The sequence below is a fragment of the Sus scrofa genome, chromosome 6 (assembly GCF_000003025.6).
Source record: "Sus scrofa isolate TJ Tabasco breed Duroc chromosome 6, Sscrofa11.1, whole genome shotgun sequence".
Lineage (NCBI taxonomy): Eukaryota > Metazoa > Chordata > Mammalia > Artiodactyla > Suidae > Sus > Sus scrofa.
In genome coordinates, this window is record NC_010448.4 from 110,734,022 (window position 1) to 110,750,244 (window position 16,223).

The following is a 16,223-nucleotide window of genomic DNA, read 5'->3' on the forward strand; positions in this document are numbered from 1 at the left end:
TTAAAACAAAAATTGAAGGGTCCTCCCTTTTTCCAACTTTAGGATTTATAAACTAAAACGGTCTTCTTGAAATCAAAGGGCTATACAAGTGCTTCTTATATGCTCTAATGCACATACACAATCATAAACACCTAGGCAGAGGACTACATACAACAAGCCATAGACTTAGATATCAGAACCATGAAGTTTCCAAAGTAAGCAATATTGAGGCAGTCAAACTACTACTACGACATCAATTGGCAACAGGAAAAATATATCACAATATAATCAACAATGGCCATAAAGTTCTGTGTTGCCATCTACCAAAGTAAGCAGCTCCTCAGAGGTTCGCTGGGCTAAGTTACAGTATGGAGAGCTTCTCATTCTGCCATTACAACCATTACTGTCTGAGAAGTATGTATGAGTCCTCTCCCAGTTCACTGTGTAAACAGCTACACATTCCCACTTTTACTGACTTGGGGAAAATTTAAGAAGAGAGTACAAAAGGCAAAGAAACTAGAAAAGTTTTACAGGCAAAACTGCCCTGATGAGCCAAAAGCTCATCATTTATTTATATAAAAATTCAAAACAAAACACCTCAACTCTTTAATATTACTGACCTATAATAGCAGCAGCAATGTAAGCAGAAAGAATTCACTTTCCCAATTTGAAGAACTAGTTATCTAAAGACGTTTACTTTAGATAGTTAGCTTTAGTTATCAGAGCTAACTTTTTTCCTCTTTACCTTCTTCTTTTCCAATTTTTTTCCTTCTAACTTTATCATAAATATAATCATTTCAAAGGTTACTCTGGGACTTCTTTTTCAACAATGAAATAAACTCTTAACAGGAGGGATAAATAAGGTGGCTCAGTGGAGCAGGGGTGGCAGGGAGAGGAAGGAGAACTTGACACAGAAGGCACCTAACTTTACCACACATGCTTTCACATTAATTTCATGTAAACCATTATTTCATGTAAACCACTAACACTTAACAGAGGTAAGGATCCTAATTTTCAAGTTTTTAGCCAAGGAATCCAAAGATAACATTATAGAAGCTCATAGATATTAACTGGGAATCATACAAAACCAAGTTTGATTTCAAAGCAATTTATTCCACTATTCTTCCCGGCCTCTACTCAAGCCATAGCAAATTTAGTAGTTCAGATCAAATTATGCAATAAAAAAGTTCCAATAGTTTAATTGAGGTTATAATTTTTAAAATATATCTTGTATATAATAAAGTGTTGAGTATGAGTGTTCATTATATAACAGGGAGCATGACTTGCCATTTATAGAATTCATTTTCAGTAAATGAAGGTTTTGCCTTGTCTTTCTTCTCCAACACTGATTAAAAACCTCTTGTTTTAACAGAAGATAACTATAAAACTAAAGCATATAATATGCACTGGAACCAAGATTAAAAATAAAGGAGAAAGAAAGGAAAAACATAACAGCCAGGGGGAAAATCCAAAAGGATACAATAACAACAAAATTCTAAGCTTTGCTATAAAGGAGAAAAGTAATTCTAGTTTAAGCCCTAGACAGAAAAGACCATGCCACTTGTGCTTTATCTTTTGGGACTGTCAGCAGTTTCAATCCCAAAGAGCTCAATTACCACCCAACCTCCTTTTATTCTCTGTCACTTCTCTCCCTCTAAGGATCCTCAACATCATTCAGGATCAAGCCTAAAACCACAGAGAATGGAGGAGGAGAGCACTGCTAAATCATAGGGCTTTTCATCTTCTTCCTTGAAGCCTTATCCATTAAAAAAATTATGACTTCAATTCAGACTGTTTAGGAAGCATATTATTTTTCTTATGATAATGAAATATGCTACACTGGCAAATAAATGTGTATTATCCCTTGAGATGCTAATGGAAATGAGAGCTAAATCTCAAAAGTTTACACCAAAGTAAGTTCTAAAAATTTTGTACTGCAGAGTGAAGATTACAAAATGAGTCTATTATAACCATTTTCTACCAACAGTGGCATCACGCTTTACACTATATGCTTAAAGGTTATACTTTATCTCTTAATAAATCATCTTGATGCTAAGATGCACTACCAATTGTGATCTTATATACATAAATATTCTCCTAATGTCTTATCTAGACTATGCTTCTGTGTTTGTAAAGGACATATAACAAATGTACCTCACCACATTATTGCTTTCCATCTTGAGCTTTATGCCCTAACAGACATCCTATGGAAATGATGTCTTAAACAGATGTAGAATATCCCCAAATCACCATATTTTTTACATTATTGGAATTTTTTGCTCCAATAAGACAGTTATACTAGTTTTATGTCATGATAGGGTTTAAAAAGAAGAATTTTTTTAAAGACTCAGCTATAAAGATAAGTTTTAAATAATTTGTGAAGAATTTATAATTGTAGAATTTTTAAAACTATATACATATAAATACATACATATGTGTGTATATATACTCACATCTTCAGGTGCAAACCAATATACTAAAACTATAAATCCTATCATTAAATCTATGAATTACTTTAAGTGAAGGTTAAAAATGATAGCTAACAGTTAATGAGCATTTATTATGGGCCAGACACTAAGCGAAGAGCTTTGTGTCTATTATTTATACTTCCCAAACTCTAGTAGTATTGTTACCAACCTCACTTTACAAATAAGAGCATTTAAGGCATACAGCATTAAGAATCTCACCCAAAGTTGCTCAGTTAGGAAATGGTGAGAACTCTAAACCTATGCTCTTAACCACTGTGTGTACTTGCATGTCAAACCATACCTCTCCCATGGAATATCTCCCAGGAAAACTCTTCTATGTAACACTATCAATAAAATCCTAGAAAATGAGGTTTCTTCACCTCACCTATTATCTCTTTGTTGTAAGACTGATTGTGAAACCAAGTAGATAATACCCACCCCCAAGTCTATTTTCTTATTCATATTTCATCTACTGCTCATGTTTTACTACTTGTTCCTTAACCACCCAATCTCAAATTAAACCATTTATAGCTTGCATTTCAATATATTACTTATGGTTTATTTGCAAAAAAAAAAAAAAATCCCTGATTTCCAGTAAATTCAATAAACTAGTCCTCTACTTAATAAATAGCCATTTAAGGAAAAATTCTTTACTTAGCTAAAATGTACATCTGCCCTCATCAAGAATTTTAAGTATTTCATGGTAAGACCTTTAGATATAATACCAAGGATAAAAGAACAAGAACCAAGTAACTAAGGAAGTTCCAGAAGTTTAGTAAAGTAACTGTAACTAGTACAAACTTAGCTGAGTTTACTAGCAACCAATGAAGGAATAGAAGAACCATGGTAGATTTTATCTAGTTAAAAAGAATAGTTCACTAAGAGATACTTTTCATATCATGAAGTAAGAAATATCATAAAGGTATTAAAAAGTATTAAAACATAACAGTATCAATAACTTGTTATTGTCATTTGCTTCTTCAGCAACACAGGCCATCCTTGCACATTATTCCTTACAATAATCTTATCTTAAAGCTGTGATTTTCAACTGTGGGGGATTTCGTCCCTAGGGGGCATTCAGAAACCTTGGAGACATTTTTGGCTGTCCTAACTGGTGGGGGGTTGCTACTGCCACCTAGTGGATAAAGGATAAAAGTACTGCTGAATATCTCAGCACAGGACAGGCCCCCACAAGAAGTTAGTCAATTCATAACGTCAGTAGTGCTGAGTTAAGAAACTCCGGATTCTCAAAGGCATTATTCTAAATCACAGGCATCTCTACAAACTAGTTTAAGAATGCAATTATGTATTCAGTTTTCTGGTGAGAGAAAATTAGAAAACGGATATATTGTGGCTTAATAAATCCAGCAAAGTAAAAAGCTTGGCAATTTCTTAGTAAACCCCTCTTACACAGTTTCAACTATACTATATAATAACATTAAAAAGTAATATTAAATAAAAACAAAGTCACTACTGAACATCTACTAGAGGAATCCCAAAAGCTCTAGATTTATGGGATACAAGGGACAATCTGTTGTGAGAGTTAAGATCCTATCTTGCCCAAGCAGAAAGCCATGGAGATGGGCTATATTAGAACACATGGCTTTGTGTCACTTACCATGAGAGCTGAAAAGTTACAAATCATCAAGTACAGAAGAGATTATCCTGCCCAGAAAAACTTCTGAGGGAGTGGACTATAAATAGGTATGACTTGGGATATTTATAAAATACAATTTCTAAAACGTACCCCTAGAAATTCTGCTTTAGGAGTTCCTGTCGTGGCGCAGTGGTTAACGAATCTGACTTAGGAACCATGAGGTTGAGGGTTCGGTCCCTGCCCTTGCTCAGTGGGTTAACGATCCGGCATTGCTGTAAGCTGTGGTGTAGGTTGCAGACGCGGCTCAGATCCCGCGTTGCTGTGGCTCTGGCGTAGGCCGGTGGCCACAGCTCCGATTAGACCCCTAGTCTGGGAACCTCCATATGCTGCGGGAGCGGCCCAAGAAATAGCAAAAAGACAAAAAAAAAAAAGAAAAGAAAAGAAATTCTGCTTTAGCCAGTATGGGGTGGAGCAGACAAATCTTGTTTTAACAAGTACCCCCACATGATTCTGATTCTAGTAGTCAGGTTCACACACTGAGATAGAGTTCTAAGGGAAAGAGTAACCAATAACCATTGTCCCCTTCCAGCATAAAAGAATATGGTTCATACAAAATGTTTAAGCTAGAGTAGAAATGCATCCCATAAGGGCATCTAGGATGTTAGCTATAAAATCAATCCTAAGGAATATGTGTTACATTAATACCCAGTGGATGATACACTTTAAGATTTGTGCATTTCATTGTATGTAAATGTTACCTAAAGGAAAAAACTATTAAAAAAATCAAACGGTGGGCTCTAATGATAAGTAGGCTAAGTGTTCATGAGTGAAGTGTACTAATATCTTCGAATTACTCTGAAATGCATTTTGGAAAAAAAGATGCCATTAATGGATGTGTAGAAGAGATGGATGATAAATAAATTTAGTAAAATATTAACTAGAATATAAAAGGCAATTATATAGTAACAAATGCCTTCAAGTTTTCTGGAAGTTTGAAATTTTATATTAAAAAATTGGAAGAACATTTTTAAATTAATCCTAGAAGAATATATAAAGATTTCTCAAAACTCAACAGTAAAGAAAAAAAAAAAAAATCAACCAGAAAATGAGCAAAAGACATTTCAGTGAAGAGCTATACAGATGGCAAATAGGCACAGGAAAAGTTGTTCAGTATCAGTTGCTATTAGGGAGATGCAAATTAAGACCACAATGAGACATTACTACACATTTTTAGAATAGCTAAGATAAAAAATACTTTGACAATACCAAATGTTGGCAAGGATTTGGAGAAAGCAGATCTCTCATGCATTGCTAGTGAGAAGGGAAAATGGCACAGCTATCTTGGCAATCAGTTTGGGCAGTTTCTTAAAAAACCGAATATATACTTATCATATGACCCAGCAATAGCACTCCTGGGTACTTATCAGTTATTTATCCCAGAGAAATGAACGCTTACATTAAATAAAAACACAATCATGTACACAATTGTTCAGAGCACCAAAATGTCCCTCAATAGCTGAATAACTAAACAAACTGTGGTACATCCATACCATGGAATACAGCAACAAAAAGGTATGGATCTCTGATACATGCAACAAATTGAATAAATGTTAGTCATGCTGAATAAAAAAAGCCCACCTCAAAAGTCTGCATACCATATTGATTCCATTTATGTAGTATTGTGAAAATGACAAAAAGAAAAGAGTAACAGTGGCTGCCAGGGTAAAGATGGCTGCAGGGAGGACACAGGACCTCTGCATATCATCTGTGCAACTTTCTATAAACCTATGATTACTACAAAATAAAAAGTGTTTAAAAATGAGTCCTAATGAAACTGTTTATAATCTGTTGAACAGAAATGCATCTGGATTCTACCTCACAAACCTGAAAGGCTTTGGTATAACTGAAAATCATCTGTTTTATCTGACAGTGACTGAATGGCAGGCAACGGACAACAATACCACAGAGAAGACTGCTAGTTTTCTAATTCGTTTCCGCAGCAGGAAATCTAGCTAATCAATCAATCAACAAATAGGATAAAACAGCAAAACATGACACAGTTCCTAACTTCATAGAACTTAAGAGTCTAGGAAAAATAATTAAACAGATATTTACAAATAATTATGTAATTACAACTACTCAAACTGACTCCTAGCCTGGGAACCTCCATATGTCGTGGGTGTGGCCCTAAAAAAAAAAAAAAAAAAAAAAAAAAAAAAAAAAAAAAAAAAAAAAACCACCTGCTGCTATGAAGAGCTTAAGTACAGGCTACTAACTACCCACAAGAGGATTGTATGCTGTCTTGTGAAGTAATTTAAAACTTAGGAAGATTAGAGGTGATTTTTATTTTATATTCTATGCTTGTCTTCCCTATCCCCCCAGATTTTTCACGTTAAATATTTTTATTACCAGAAAAATGTCATCATTGGGAAAGAAATTACAACCTTGAAAAACTCATCCAAAATAGCAATAATGATCAAGAATAAGTAAAACATCTAGTCTAAACTACAATGCAATGGCTGTATATACCTAACAAAAACAAACCTGAAATATTAGCAATATTTTATAGATTTACCAATTTTAACAGTGAAGAGAGACGAATGTATACATAATTCTCACTCATTCAAATCTACTACAGGGGTCAACATGACATATCTATGGAATAAAATACTTGAAATAATTCTTTTAAATTTTTCTATTTGTACTTTAAAGGAGAAAAATTCAGTGTAATATCACAGTATTTTTTAATATTGAAGGTTTACTAAATTTACTAAATTGAGGATTCCTGAAGCTCCTAAGCCAAGGGGAATGGGGGTGGAGGGGCTTTGGATCATGCCCAGAAGGACTAGAGACTGAAGACTGAGATATGTGAGCAATCCATCAACCAGTCAAATCTGCATAATGGAGCCCCAATATAAACTCTCAACACCAGGGGCTAGGGTGAATTCCCCAGGTTAGCAAGACTCTGTGTGTGTTGTCACACATCAGGACCAAAAAAGCAACTCATCCTGACTGCATAGGGAGAGAAACCACATTCATACATCTTGTAGATTTTTCCCTTGGCTGATACTAATACGTTCTCTTCGCTGTAATAACTGAGTATAACAGCTTTCAGTGAGTTCTATGAGTTTTCCAGCAAATCACTGAACCTGAGAGTGGTTCTGGGAACCTAGAACTTGTTATTGGTGTCAGATGTGAGGCCAATCTTGAGGACCATTCTGGGCAACTTGCAGTTGGCGAGATTCAGAGGAGAGGAGTCTTGGGGACTGTGCCCTCAGATCCTCGCAGCAGCCATTCAAACACATCACTCCTGCAGTGATCCCTTTCTTTCCCCTCTCTTGCAGCGTCAATGACCCCCTCTCCAATGGATCATTTCTATCAGTAACACAAACATGATTTAAAATCTTCCCATCTTTATTTTTTCTTTCATCTTAAAAAAAAAAAATCTTTAACCTATTACATCTTCTTCCAGCTTTGAATCCATTTTTGCTCTCCTATGTCAAAAAGTACTGAAAAAAAAAAAAAAAAAACCTGTCTTTACTCACTGTTACTTCTCTTCCCATTTTCTCTTGAACGCAATGCAATAAAGCTTTTGCCTCCATCCATTCCTCCACCAAAATTGCTCACCAGTCATAAAATCCAATGGTTACTTTTCAGTCCTCATCTTACTTGACCTATTAGCAGAATTAGACATGTTTAATGATTCCCCCTCTTTAAACTTTTTCACGTAGCTTCTGAGATACTAACTCTCTTGGCTCTGCTCCCACCTCACTGACTACTCGTGCTCAATGTTCTGAGTCCTGGAAGGAATCCATCATCTTCCTAATGTGAAAATGTTGGAGTGCTCAGGAACTGAATCCTCAGACCTCTTCTCTTCCCTGCTTTTATTCATTTTTTTAAATGATCCCATCTAATCCCATGGCTTTTAATTATCTAACCTCTCCCCTCAACTCTAGACTAATATCTCCAACTGCTGTTATATCCACTCAATAGGTCACTCAAATTTAACATGTGCCAAACTAAAGTCTTTATTCCCCTAAATCTGCTATTCTCCCTGTCTCTCAATCTTAATGAATGGCAATGCTATTCACTCAATTACTGACCATGAAGTTATGCTTTACTCTGTCCTCATGAACTCCACATACCAGCCATTAATAAATCCTAGCAAATCATGGCAACTCTATCTTCAAAATACATGGGAAATACCCTCAATTTTTTCTCATTTCTTCCACATTAGGACCCTACTCAAAATCACCATTACTTCTTACTCAAATACAGCAAAAGCCTTTTCTGGTTTTTGGGAGTTTTTTTTACGGCCACACCTGAGGCATATGGAAGTTCCTAGGCTAGGGGTCGAATCAGAGCTGCAGCTGCTGGCCTACACCACAGCCACAGCAACATTAGATCCAAGCTGTGTCTGTGACCCATGCTGCAGCCTGCAGCAATGCCAGATCCTTAGCCCACTGATCAAGGCCAGGGATCAAACCCACATCCTCAGGGAAACTATTTCAGTTTCTTACACCCACTGAGCCACAAGGTGAACTCTTCAAATACAGCAAGAGCTTTTTAAAAAGTCTCCTGCTCCCACATTTGTCCAACTACAGTCTATTTTCCATTGTAGCCAACAGTATCTTTTTAAAACATACATACAAATCATTTTATTCCATTGCTCAAAACTTTCCAGCAGTATAGCCACTCTCCCAGAATAAAATCTAAAATCCTAATGGACTACAACACAAGGTCTCTGATGGCCTGGTTTCCTACTCTATCTTACATCTTCTCCCTACCTCCACTCACTCACTCACCCTCAGCTATTGCTCCTTGCTATTCCTCAAACACAGCAAGTGTGCTCCAGCCTCCTGACTGCTGTTCCTTCTGCCTATGCAATGCTCTTCCCAGTGTCAGCTCACCAGTGAAAATAGCACCCTAAAATAACACATAAAACCTCAACTTTCTCCTTCCCTTCACTTAGCTTATTTATCTTTATAGCACTTACCATTATCTGTCCCATTTCAATCTTATATATTAGTCTTTACAAAGAATAGGAAGCTCTTCTTCACCTAACAATTTTTATATAAAGTTAGCAGCTTAATAGCATTTCACAAAGTATACTCTATAAAACTTTATAGTCCTCACTTTGTATAGCAATATGGGCTATATAAATGACCTTGCCAGCCAAAATTATGCAAAATGATCTTAATAATCAATGGGGAAAATAAAATTGTTCCATGGTTTTAAAATTCTCCATCATGGAGTTCCCGTCGTGGCTCAGTGGTTAACGAATCTGACTTAGGAACTATGAGGTTGCGGGTTTGATCCCTGGCCTTGCTCAGTGGGTTAACGATCCGGCATTGCTGTAAGCTGTGGTGTAGGTTGCAGACGCGGCTCAGATCCCGCGTTGCTGTGGCTCTGGCGTAGGCCGGTGGCCACAGCTCTGATTAGACCCCTAGCCTGGGAACCTCCATATGCCGCAGGAGCAGCCCAAGAAATGGCAAAAAGACAAAAAAATAAATAAATAAAAATAAGTAAATAAATAAAATTCTCCGTCAAAATTTTAGAAACTCTACTGATGTTACAAAAAAATAGTATAAAAACACTAATATTTATTTAGTACACTATAACATAAAACATTAGAAATATAGAGAATTACAATGTTTCATTTCTTGGATTTTATTTCCAATAGTATGACTTTTCATTTCTCTAGTAGACTTTTATCTTTGTTGGCCACATCCTTCTTTGAATTAGCTAACTTTGTGAAATAACATGTACTGCTGGGAGCCAAGAAAGCTGCACAACTACATGCTTTGTTGTATCTGCATAACTGATGGATTCACAGGGATCAACCACTGACAGAATCTGAAAGTCACATGAATGGTCATCAATGGTGACACTCATAAATGCAGTGATTTGTGGACTGAAGAGACAGCAGCCAAGTTGGTACTTTATGCAAGTATTCACAGTTAACATACCAGAGCACATGAACTACTACTCACCGTTAATATACCATAGTTCGTGAACTGTGAACCATGTTGCTGGAAAACAGGTATTATTTAACTAAACTGTAACACATTCATACATATTAGAACTGCGCAATACCCCGCCTGCCTGTATTTCCATAGGATGTGTTTCCTCATATACAGAATAAGGACAATAATAGTAGCCACTAAAAATGTTGTGGGGATTAAATTAAAGACATGTAGAGGCATGAGTGGGGAGTTTGGGATGTAAACTGTTATACACAGAATGGATAAACAACAAGGTCCTACTGCGTAGCACAGGGAACTATATTCAATATCCTGTGATAAACCGTATGGGAAAGAAGATGATAAAGAATGTATATACATGTATGTATACCTGAATCACTATGCTGTATAGCAGAAATTAATATAATACAGTAAATCAACTATAATAAAATTTTTTTAAAAAAGATCTATAAAGCACACTTCATCACAGTATATGGCACTAAAGAGCACTCACTGAAAATTAGTTCATATTTTTGATAAAGTAATATGAGAGAAGGGGAGAGGAGGGAAGGAAAAGGGATGGGAAGACGTCTCAGACCTTTCAAGACAGCAGCAAGAAACATGCTGAGTCCTCCAAAGTACTTTATGAGTAATTATTACAGAAGTCTATCTGGACCCTAATATACCAAATGTTGGACCAAAGGCCTGATATAACTATATTTGAAATAACTATACTTTCATAAGAGTAACATTACCATTTCAAAATTCTGAGAACAAACCATTTTAAAAATTTAAAGTCCTATGTCATAAAACTTACCAAATGTTTCCACGTGTGCTAAGTAAAGGTAATAGCCTCAATCTATAAAGATCTCCTTCAAATTAGTAACAGACAAACCACAGAATAAAGGACACAAAGAGGGACTTCAAAGACAAAATGCAAACAGCAAGTGCTACAGTCTGAATGTGTCTCCCCCAAATTTATATGACAAAATCCTAATGCCCAAAGTGAAGGTATGAGGGAGGAGGTGTTGCAAGACATGTTTCCTTGAAAACTCCATCTTGTCCTTCTTTACTTTATCCCATCTTCTTGTCTTACTTTATCCCATCTTCCTTCTTGGAGAAACAGTCACAGTGCTGGTAAATGACTTAAGCTTAAGAGCAAAGACCTAAAGGCATAAGTGACTTAAGCTTAAGAACTGTTATGTGCCTAGAGGTCAGAGTAAGAGCTTAACCCTTTACCACCTAAGTGGCTTTCTAAACAAACCCTGTATCATCCACCCATAGCCACTCCTCACTTGATCTCACAATAAAAGCAGTGTGGTTTCTTGAGGCAGGGCTCTTGGTCCCTGAGATCTGGAGTTCCCCGGCGCTCTTGGTCCCTGAGATCTGGAGTTCCCCGGCGCTCTTGGTCCCTGAGACCTTGAGTCCCTGGCTCCCACCTTTACTTAAGATAAATGTCTCTGTGTCTTGTTTTATGTTAACTATTTTTCCTTAAGTTCCACAGCACCCGTTCTTCAGCCCCATCCTGCTGAGCTGGTCCCGGCAAGGAGGTAAGGCCTTTAGAAGTGACTGTGGGGTTAAAGTCCTCATAAAAGAGGTGTAGGAGAACTCTCTTGCCCCTTCTACCTCATAGAACATGAGAAGCCTGAGACCAGGAAGAGGGCCCTCATCCAACCATGCAGGTACCCTGTCTCACACTTCTAGCCTCCAACACTGTGAGAAATAGACTTCTGTTATTTAAAAGCCAGTCTGCCGTATTTTGTCTAGGAGTCCAAAGGGATAAAATGGTAAATAAACATATGAAGTTACTCAACCTCACAAACGAAAATATATAAATTTAGACCAGATTACGTCTTTCCTATCTTTCCTTCAAAATTTTCCTTTAGCAAAGATGAAGAAGATCAACTGCCACTGGGTATGTAGTAAAATAAGAACTCTCATATCCTTTAAGGATGTGATATTATGCAACTTTTGTGTAAAGCTATTTAAGTATTCATATATTTTACCTAACAATTTTATTTCTACAATTGATTCTACAAAATCTTAGCTCAAATATGCAAAGATATATATACAAAGATGTTTGCTCCAGAAGTATTTGCATTAGTAAAAGACAAGAAACACCTATCAAAGGGGGATATGGTTTTGTTAAATAAATTATGCTATATTCGTATAATAAATGCTATTATTTTAAAAATGAGGTAGACCTACACAGGCATCATAAAGAATGAGGGAGATCTCATACTGATAACAAAGAGACACAAGGAAATACATTACTACAATACATATGTGCAACTGAAGGCAAGGCTTATCCCAAGCACATCTGCATGGTATAGCTTGGATCAGATAACAAACCACTGTATAACATTAAGAGTAAATGTAACAGTCCTAGATATAAAAATGTATATCCTTTGCCCTTTCTATTTACGTAATAAAAGTACTAAAAGAGGAATTCCAGTCATGCCACAGCAGAAACGAATCCAACTAGGAACCAGAGGTTGCAGGGTCCATCCCTAGCTTCGCTCAGTAGGTTAAAGATCTGGCACTGCCATGAGCTGTGGTGTAGGTCACAGACGCGGCTCAGATCCTGCATTGCTGTGGCTATGGCATAGGCCGGCAGCTGTAGCTCCAACTGGACCCCTAGCCTGGGCACCTCCATATGCCGTGGGTGCAGCCCTAAAAAGCAAAAAAAAAAAAAAAAAGTACTAAAAGAAAAATTTCCCGCTACTCTAATGTCAAGCCTCTAGATCATATTATTATCATCGGCAACTTATGAGATGAATGAACCAGGATTTTATTAACAGTAGTCAAACAAAATAAAACCAGAAATAAATTAGATATTGTAGTTAAAAAAGCAATAGCCAGAGTTCCCGTCATGGCGCAGTGGTTAACGAATCCGACTAGGAACCATGAGGTTGCGGGTTCGATCCCTGCCCTTGCTCAGTGGGTTAACGATCCGGCATTGCCGTGAGCTGTGGTGTAGGTTGCAGACCCGGCTCGGATCCCGCGTTGCTGTGGCTCTGGCGTAGGCCGGCGGCTACAGCTCCGATTCGACCCCTAGCCTGGGAACCTCCATATGCCTCGGGAGTGGCCCAAGAAATGGCAAAAAGACAAAAAAAAAAAAAAAAAAAAGCAATAGCCAACAAACCAATCTCAAAATTTTTGTTATTACCAAAAAACTCTCATATATTCTGACCAACTGGGTTTTTGTCTTTTTTTTTTTAAGGGCCATACCCACGACACATGGAGGTTCCCAGGCTAGGGGTTGAATTCAGAGCTACAGCTGCTGGCCTGCACCACAGCCACAGCAACCCGGGATCTGAGTTGCGTCTGTGACCTACACCACGGCTCACAGCAATGCCAGACCCTTAACCCACTGCGCAAGGCCGAGGATCAAGACTGCATCCACATAGATGCTACTCAGATTTGTTTCCACTGAGCCACGACAGGCATTCCCCAACTGATAAACTATGCAAACCGCTGAATTAGGATTTTTATATGCATCAAATTAAGTAATTTAGTCAAAGATCCCACACACAATAATCTATGGGGCCAAGTCTTGGATCTAGCTCTGAAGAATTATAAACCATACCTGGAACTTGTGAAATACATGCTTTAACACAAATATAAGAATTTGTGAAAATCTTTATATCTAAACACATAATACATAAAATGGTGTTAAATGAGGAATGCTATAATAACTAATGCCTGGGAATGAAAAACATACTGATTCTGTCAAATTTAACTGTTACTCCAGAAAGCCTTACTATGCTCCAGAAAGACTTACTATTTTTTTTTTTTTAATTATAGTTGATTTACAGTGTTGTGCCAATTAAGCCTTACTATTCTAATTTGACTCTTAAAGCAACATCTTTAAGAACTAACTCTGTCTTTCCAGGTTATCCTTTAACATTTGGTTTCAAATCATATTCACTGAAGAAACAGACTTGTATGCCTACCCTCAGGATTTGTTCTGAGCACCAGAACAAAACAGTGTGAACAAAAGAGGCCAACTTCTTCCTTTCTGGAGCTTTTGAATTCTAATGTTGTTGATGCTCTCTATATGAATGAGCAGATCCAACACATAAGATGGCAATCAATCTGAACAGTCTTACAGTTCAGACTGATCATCAATGAACTTAATCTGGATAATAGTGAAAATGAATGGAAAGTTTGCTGGGTTGACTGTTTACATTTTGCTAGCAATTTAAGAAAGAAATTAATATTAAAAACTTGTCAAACCTTTAATCTAAAAGCAGTAGTCCTCATAAGAGAAAACAGAGGAGTTCCTGTCGTGGCACAGCGGAAATGAATCTGACTAGGATCCATGAAGTTGTGGGTTCGATCCCTGTCCTCACTGAGTGGGTTAAGAAGCCAGCATTGCCGTGAGCTGTGGTATAGGCAGCAGATGCGGCTCAGATCTGGTGTTGCTGTGGCTGTGGTGTAGGCCAGCAGCTGTAGTAGCTCTGACTGGACCCCTAGCCTGGGAACCTCCATATGCCACAGGTGAGGCCCTAAAAAGACAAAAAGACAAAAAATAAACAAACCCAAAAAACACTTTGGGGAGTTCCCCTTTGTGGCAAAGCAGAAATGAATCTGACTAGTATTCATGATGATGTAGGTTCAATTCCTGACCTTGCTCAGTTAGTCGCAAATCTGGCATTGCCATGAGCTGTGGTATAGATAGATCATAGACAAGTCTGGGATCCCGAGTTGCTGTGGCGAAGGTTGGCAGCTATAGCTCTGATTTGACCTCTAGTCTACGAACTTCCATATGCCTCAGAGGTGGCCCTAAAAAGCAAAAAAAAAAAAAAAAAAAAAAATTAGTTTTTGTCTTTTCAATTCACAGATAGGGATAAAACATGTACAACTAAAAGTAGGCACCAATTACAAAGCCATTGTCATATAAGCTCATTTTTTTAAAGAAAAAAATAGTAACTTAAATATTTTTTAACGACCATAAACAGAGTAATATTATTCTGTAAATGTAATGGGGCTAACTTTTTGTATAGCCCCCCTTTTTTGAGTGTGTGTGTGCCTTTTTAGGGCCACACCCACGGCATATGGAGGTTCCCAGGCTAGGGGTCCCATCGGAGCTGTAGCCGCTGGCCTACACCAGAGCCACAGCAACATGGGCTCTGAGCCACATCTCGACCTACACCACAGCTCACGGTAACACAGGATCCTTAACCCACTGAGCAAGGCCAGGGATCGAACCTGCATCCTCATGGATGCTGCTTGGGTTCATTAACTACTGAGCTGCGATGGGAGCACCTGGGGCCAACTTTCTGAAATGACATATTTTGTGTAGTAGGTCTACATGTTTTTGTTATATTAATCTTTGCATCAATTCTATTTTTTTAAACTATAACCCTAGTACACAATATGCCTTTTTATATTGGAACTGTGAGTATAAATTAGCACCATACTTCTTTCTTTTTAAATAATCAAAATGATAAATTGTAAGTGTATGAGATATCTATTCTTAAGATTAATTTCAGTTAGACTCTCAAATTACAATGACAAGATTTTTAGACAAGATACTTCTTTTCCCTTTAATTTCATTCTCAGAGCTGAGAGAGAAAGAAGAAAGGAAGAGGGCGAAAAACAAAGCCACTTCAAAACTGCCAGAATAAAACATCTAAATCTTGACCTGCAATGTTTTGTTTAGAAAATTACTATGACATCATCAAATCAAATTCCCAAATATGTCAGTTAAATAATTAAAAATTACTAATGTGACAATATGATTAAATAATTGCCACTTAATTGTTCCATTTAAAAAAAATTCTCTGGGAGTTCCGTTGTGGCACAGTGGTTAACAAATCTGACTAGGAACCATGAGGTTGCGGGTTCAATCCCTGGCCTTGCTCTGTGGGTTAAGGATCTGGTGTTGCCATGAGCTGTGATGTAGGTCGCAGATGCCGCTTGGATCCTGTGCTGCTGAGGCTCTGGAGTAGGCCGGTGGCTACAGTTCGGATTAGACCCCTAGCCTGGGAACCTCCCTATGCCGTGGGATTGGCTCTAGAAAAGGCAAAAAGACAAAAAATAAATAAACAAACAAATAATTTTAAAAATAAACAAAAATTCTCTGGATTTTTTTTTTCCTCTTGTTTTTGGTCAGTTGACAGAGGCTTTGTTTTTTATAGCTGCACCCTGGCATATGGAAGTTCCTGGACCAGAGATTGAATCCCAGCCACAGCTGAGACCTACACACAG

The 16,223-nt window shown here is 37.4% G+C and overlaps 1 protein-coding gene across 1 annotated transcript in view; it reads right to left on the reverse strand.

Annotated features, from left to right (window-relative positions):
* Positions 1-16,223, reverse strand: part of SS18 (SS18, nBAF chromatin remodeling complex subunit) — a gene marked incomplete at its 3' end in the record, with an annotated part of 78,368 nt that overhangs the window by 22,584 nt on the left and 39,561 nt on the right.